The following is an 8,175-nucleotide window of genomic DNA, read 5'->3' as shown; positions in this document are numbered from 1 at the left end:
TTGTATTTTAATTAAAACTTAATTCTACAAACAAAATATTTACAGTATGTTGATGTGTCTATTTTTAAATACTAAATGATTAGAGATGCAGTAGAGGTGAAAAATATGATGGCTAATATTGATGATGAATTTAGAGAGAAACACATGAGTTTTGAACAAATCAATTGATCTTCCAGAATATATATTTTATACATTAAAATATTTTTTAAACCCCAAAACCCTTTAATGATTAGCGAGTTTCAAAGACTGCAATTTCAGTAAGTACAAGATAATGATAATTTCTGAGAGGTATTTACATTAAACAACCATAAAATAATTTTTATACGAATAATCTCGATACAATTCTAAATTTAATTCTTCTAATATATATCAGAATTTAAAGCATAATATTTCCGATAAAACAAAGAAAATAACTTTAATATTTTTCATTAGACGTTGTACTTATAAACCATAGTAGGGAGGAAACACCCTCCCCGAGACTTTTTTGCATACTCTCTAATAAATGTATTTGTATATCATTAATCGAATACCATCGGCGAAAAATTGTTTGAGAGTGATATTTGGCGACTTTTTTTGGCAGTTAATAGTTGGATTGCATCCAGTACGGAAGTATTAGAAAACCGAATATGTATTTTGGTCTCCTCTTTTCCGTCTGATTAAAACAAAAATTGACACAGAATTACGATTGTAATCCCAAAATCACATATCAAATATTTAAGTCTTTTCTAAGTAAGTCTTAGTATTAAGTAAGAAAATTTGATAAAAGTTATGAATTTAGCGTCAAGTCCATATACCAAATTTCATCAGTCTAGCTTAAAGCGTTTTCGAGTTATCATATTCAGTGACAGACGGAGAGACAGACATAATTCTAAAACATGTTTTTCGGATTCAGGGAGCCTGAGGTATGAAGATTGATCAAAATCTCGGATTCGAAATTTGTGATGCTTAGAATAATAATGTAATATTAATAATAATATTTGTAATAAATAATAATATTTGTAATAAATAATATTTGTAATAAATAATAATATTTGTATACCAGAAAATAAAAAGGATGCTGTTGCATCCAAATGTATAGCTTAAAGAGAAATTTTATTAGCAAAAATAAATTAAATAAAAAAAGGGGTTGAAAATGCTTTTACTTTTGCTCTAAAAAGCAGAATTTTTAAATTTATTTCTTATCTACTTTATAGTTTTCAATTAATATAATAAGTAATTATAAATATTTTAATATTATAAATATTATACAATTTTGATATAATCTTTTTCTCAAATTCATTGCCAAGTCTCATCAGATGTATGGAATCTAAACTTTATCAAATTAATCAATTAACTGACATTTAAGCTTTAAAAATATTAAAATAGTAAACAACGGTCTCAAGAAACCATAAAAACACAAAGTTTAAAAAATCTTACAATTCATTAAGTAAGTGAAGAAATCTATAATAAAATTCTTTTTTTTCTAAATATGAAATAAATAATATAGAATCAAAATATGTATATAAAAAATTCTCATATCTGTAAATGTATTTATTACTAAACCTTTGTACCTATATATTTTTTTAGTTCACAATAATCAAATTAGATAAAAACCAGCCTATCTAATACCTTATGTTTGATCTCTCAACAATTTTTCAAAATCTAACATCTTAAATTAAAACTTATTTGTAACAAAATTAGATAATTTTTTCTTCATTTTATCAAAATTCAATTATCTCTATTAATGACACTTTTCAAAATTAAAATTCAATCCCAGTCCCTTTAGTTTCGCCCACTCATTTTTCTTGATTTATTACGGATGTAAATGGAATTTACAAATTCAATTGCAGTTGAAGTTGTATATCTCAAAGTTTGTTCTCCCACGATTTTCATTAACACGACATGACTTTCATCAACACGTCATTATCGCATTTGATTATTATGAACGATCACACGAATATACTTATTCTCTGATTAAATTGATAGTAAATTCGGCATGAATATTTTTCAATTATCGCCTTTTACTTTACTGAAAAGCTTCGTGACTATATGATTCTGGAGCTTTACTTTCTACATGAACTTTCAAAGGTCTCTGATTATTTATTTTGAGCATATACTCACGACATGCGATTGTATCTGAGGCAACATCTAACACGATCTCAAAGGAAAAGAGATTGCAATTATGATCTGATTATTTGATTGCGTAGTACGTTTTGTATTGAAACGTATGACACGGCGTATATTCAATTTTCATCATTGCCAAGGGGGAAATATATTTATTAAAAATGTTTAGAAAGTGCTTGTTGCTGGTCAAACTATTTCACATTTAAATAAAAAAACAATTTAGGATGAATATTCCGTTTTTTTCCTCCCTTCAGAGATAATATATGAGCATTCAACTTGCAATGGATGAAGAATTTCTTTTTATATATTAATAAAAATTGATTATTCGCAATGTTAAAAGCAATTTAATATTTAATTTGAAAATAGAAAGCCATTATATAGCACTAATATTGAAATTTCAAAAAAAAAGCGAATGTTTTGATTTAAATTCTGTTCCTTTTTTCGAAAAAATTCAAGCATATTTAATAAGGCTTAAATGGATGTCTATTTTTAAAAAAGTTAAAATTAGTTATTTGCTTTTTCAAATCAAGTAAAAATAAGTAACTTTACTTCGATACTTTTTTTAACTTATTTCAATTGTAATATTTAGTAACCCAGCTTTAGTTATTTAGTAACTGGGCTTTAGTTATTTAGTAACTGCGCTTTAGTTACATACACTTTACCTAGCTTCCTAGGTAATTTGAATGGCTGCCGTCGTAACAGAGGAAGGCCAGAACTCTTATTATAAGCGATCCTGCTAGAACTGTCGTATTCACCAGTCATAAAACACATATTCATTAATGCCAAATCCTTCTCGTAACAGGTACGTCTAGTCATTGGAGTAGATGTAACTCGACCCAACAATATTGCTATAGTCAACAGCAAAACTATAGCCTGTTTATTTTATGGCTGTTTATCATTGCATGTCTGTGGTGTCCTCTCCCCAAAGATAGTGTAATTATTCTGGGAAGAAAATTGAATCGTTACTTGTTCAGTTTTCTTTAATGCAGATGAGGTTTAAAATAACTTTTATTACGCCAAATCAAGCATAATTTCATAAAAATAAAAGAAATATATAAAAGTTATTTAATATTGTTGTATTTAAAGAAAAACTTTATTTTTTATCATCATTGAAATCAAGGGACCACATCCACTTGAATCAATGTTTTTTTTTTTTTTTTTTTTTTTTTTTTTTTTAAATATTCAGTATACTCAACATTTCACTGACTATATTGTACAGAATTTAGGTTTTCAGATTCTTCTAGAATGCTTTTGTAACAAATATATGCGAGTAATTTAATTCTTCTGGTTATTAGTGACTTTTTTCTTGGCCAGTTATTTTTACTATCACTGAAATTACTAGTTTACATCTACATGAATCAATTTTTTTTCGTTTTTTACTTTGTTTAGTTTTTTAAAAAAAATATTGCGTAAAAAAAAAGGTTTATAATTATCAATTTTTTCATTGGAAACTGTGTACACAATTTACCGTTTCAGTTACTTCTAGAAGTTTTCATGGCAAGCATAACTATAAATGCTTATTTATTTATTTTGATTTAATATAAAGATTTTAATTTGAACTTGTAATTTGTAACGTGTAATTTGAACATATAATTACGTGCGTGAAAGTATTTCCTTTATATATCGAAAAAAAATGAAGTTTTTAATGGCAATTCTAATTGCAGAAAGAATGATTAATATTTTTCATAATATAAAATCTTCTTAATGGCATTTCCTTAAACACCAAAAAGACAATAGAAATTTTAAAAAAAAGTTTTATTTCACAAAATCTGAAAAAAAAAAAGATTGAATATAAAGTAAACAATTGAATAATTATTTTTCGCATTTCCTAAATGCTATATTAAAGATTAATAATAAATTATTTTCCACATTTTCTAAATGCCATATTAAATTAAAGGTTAATAACAAATTATTTTAAACATTTCCTAAATGCTTTATTAAGTTAAAATGCTTCTATTTTTGTTTTTCTCTTTTAGATTTTTAAAAAAGTGTTGCATGCAAAATCAAAATGATGGTAAGAAAGTATTTTGGTTCATATTAAATGAAAGATTTTTTAAAAAAATTAATGTTTTTGAAAATAATAAAACAATTGGGCTTAAAAATAATATATTGGAAATCCCAACTTATAGACAAGATTTTCTAACGATAAGTGATGATCCCATTATTGTCAATATTTGTTTTTTTATTAAAGTGAAATTCGATTCATAAAAAGAAATTGAAATTGAAATGAATTAAAAAGTTCGCCAAGTTTTATGCTTTAAACTATTCGTCAAAATTAACGATGACTGCTTCCACTGCTACTTTTAGAAAGTAATAAATATATAATGAAATTGTGTAACGGCGGCTTAACAGGCTACAAGCACAAAAGCTAAACACATTCAATGTTCTTCTAATTAGAAACAACGAACCCATTTAACTTTTTAACTGAATAGAGCAACTGGATACACTCGTTTGAGCAACAAATCCTGTGGCTGTTTGTCACTGTTTTGTTCTGACACATTCGTTGGAAAGTTAGTCTCTTTTGTTTCCTCCGATGCTTCGAGTGGCATTCTGTTACCTTGGCGAATACAACTAAGTGATTCTTCATAAAGAGAAGACATGCCAACGCATAGTTGTGACAAAATCTTACGCGTTAAAATGGTCTAAGTTGTTTGATTCTTAAATGAATTTTCGGAAGAATGAATCACTATAAATATTTTGTTTCTTTCTTTCTGTATGTTAAAAACATTTAATGTCCTTTTCTTTTTCTTTTTTTTTGGCAAAAATTTCATATTTTGAACTATATATATATATATATATATATATATATATATATATATATATATATATATATATATATATATATAATAAATCATAAGAATAATAGTTACTGTAATAATTTGAATTAGTTCGAATATATTAATTATAGAAATTTACTGAACTTAAAAAGTAAATGTGCAAAATTAAAATTTTGTTCAAAAAGAATGGCAATATATTTCGTTTTGAGATTAATCGTTTGGAATAATAATTTGAATAAGATTTGTAATATCTTTTTTATTGTATAATTTAGCAGTGGAAAAAAAATATTACAATTATCAAAAAGTTAGATTTCCAAATTTTGGTGAATCTTCAAGTTTTCGACAGTGGCGTTATGTGGGTAAGAGGTGTATGGGGCATAAAAAAATATTGACGTCCCCAGTCACTATTGGTCAATTAATAAAGGTAAATAGTGTCAAGTGCATTACATAATTTTTTCGCCATATTGCCTTATTTTACATTAAAAAGCGACAAAAATGAGATATTATTTTGTTTTTATGGTTCCCACTAGGTTTTCTTCAGGGGAATTATGCTTTGTATATTCTCCACTGGTTTTAGATCTCCCTAAATTCGAAGGGGACATTTTTGGAATATACTTGTGTCGGAACAAGAAAACTTTAAAAAAATGGAGCCAACTGGAATGAATTTGGATAATGTACCTGGTAATTAATGTACCATTTTTATAGATTGTATCGACATCTGAACCAAATCATTCTAATTCGTTTGTCGATTTACTCTTCCTTGTACACGTAAACTAGATAACTTACAAACTCGATATGATAAATGGATGAAAAATAGCTTTACAACTGCCTATGAAATTTTGGACAAAATCCATTAATAGAAAGTTTGACGATCTATATTATATTATATGTATAGAAGGCGATAAGTCAGAAATGCAACAAATTGGGTTAATACAATTTGATATATGATTTTGAAACAGTTTTAGCACTTTATAAAATTTTGGATGCAATCATTAAAAGTAAAAACATTTATTGCGCTAAATTATAAAACAAAACACTTATATATTATAAACACTACATAATAATACAGCGTAAATGGGCAAGAAAGTTGGATAAAGAACTACTACAGTAAATGTATCGCACATTACGCGATTTAGTTTCAAAATTATAAAGTTCTCACATTACTGATTTTCTTCATATCTTTATGAAAATAAAAATAAGAAAAGAATAAAAATTTATTCTATTGTATTTAGTAAATATCTGTTACAAACCTACGTTTCTGGAAAACGTTTCTACAAATATTTATTTGCAATTAACTCCTTATTTTTGATTTTTTAAATTTGATTAATTTTTTTAGTAGAAATTGGAAAGAATTAGTGACACGAGCTCACAAAAAAGTTATGTTAAAAAAATATTGCTTGCGAGAATTATAAAATGATTAGTTTTTCTGATATTTGCTAAGAACAAAGAAAGATACTAATATCTCGAAGTGTTATATATATATATATATATATATATATATATATATCACTATGTATAAACATTTCATAAAAGGAACGAACTATAGAAAGCCATCTATGGTTCGTGAGTCACAACTGGGTCAATTTCTGAGTGTCTGGTCAATTTCTGGTTCAATTCTTGGAATGAATCATAAACAAATCAATATCAATAAAAGGCAATATTATATATCTTATTTGCTGTTACTTGTTCATTTCCAAAAGAAGTGATTTTGTTAAACTGCAATTAATCACGATTCTGAAAAACGCATTAATAGAATTTAAATTAACTTACACGAAGGTTATGGTAATAGAAAAATCAGGAAATAGGCTGTGCTTAGAATTTTGAGTATTTTCCCAACCATGTGCTTAAGTTTAAAATTTATCTTACCACCTAATGAATTAGGTTATTTCAGTATTTATTAAACGGTAATTAATCGATTATTACGGTTCTCAAAAAAGCATTAATGGAATTTCAATTACCTTATTTGAAGATTATGTAATTGGCTATGAATTAGGATCTGATCAGAGTTTTGAGTATTTTTCCAGGAAGATTAAAATTTATATTACTGTCTAACGAATTAGATTTTTGTAGTACTTATGTAGCTTTAACGAGATTTAAACTTAAGTAAATTCTAAAATTACCAAAAATCATCTTCTGATCTTCAACATTTTAATAGGAAGTTTTTGAAAAAAATGTTTTCATTCCTGAGGTCGTTCTTCTAATCTGTAATAACTCGATAAATTTTATTTACGTAACAAGTTTTTACTATTTTTTTCTGCTTAGATTTGCTTTCATGTTTTAGAATATATATTTAACCCAAGTTCAATCTACAAAATTATTCAATCTCTTATTTAGATAATACATCGTATTTGGGATTTTCATTTTTGCATTAAACAATGAAAGATCATAAATTATAACTAGGATCATTGCTTAGAAAGTGATGAGATTGGTTCATCCGAGTGATAAATCGTAGGTGCAAAACTGATTTTTAAAATGATTTAACAGTTCAGTTGATATGATCTGCAATGTAAAAATAAAGTTATAATTTAAGAATAATCCTTTTAAGAGTAATAAAAATAACGGACAAATTAAAAAAAATTATGTATAATTTGTAATTTAGTTACTGCAGTGAAATATTTAATTTGTTGTGCACATTATTTTGATTACTATAATTCATTAAATTATTATTTATCAAGTGTTCATTATATTTATAAAATCCATTTACAAAACAATAAAATTTGCGAAATCTATACCATGCACTCATACACACACAAAAAAGAGAGGTAATAAAAAAGAAAGAGGGGATCATAGAGAGGAAAAAGAATTAGCAAATATGTCACATATTGTAGAAAACGGTGCAACTGCGGCGATTATGCCAGGGGCGCAACACCACATCGGTGTTAATCTGAAAACGTCTAAAATACATAATCCTGTCCAATCGATTTTGTTTATTAATTTAATCCCTATATTGACTGAATTTTGCAAGCTGAAAATTCAGTAATCCAATGCACAAGCTGGACACATCTTTGTAGACAAAGATGTCAAAACTTGTTTTTTACCAATTTCTCAGCAAATTTCTGATTATTATGCATTCTCTCACCTATTTTTAGATTTCGTTTAGATTGTTTTCGAATTCATATAATTTAACTTGCTTATCTTTTGGAAATACTAAACCGCTAACATATAAATTGCTGCTTGGCGATTGCCTATTATTTTTTAGCACATTTGGAGCAAGATAGGCATCAGTGACATGAGTCACTAATGCCCGCCTTATGTGTGTTGCGAAGAGGACTGGTGAGGTGGGGTGGAATACAAC

This window comes from Argiope bruennichi, chromosome 4 (genome assembly GCF_947563725.1).
Source record: "Argiope bruennichi chromosome 4, qqArgBrue1.1, whole genome shotgun sequence".
Lineage (NCBI taxonomy): Eukaryota > Metazoa > Arthropoda > Arachnida > Araneae > Araneidae > Argiope > Argiope bruennichi.
Note: the sequence above shows the minus strand (reverse complement) of the source record.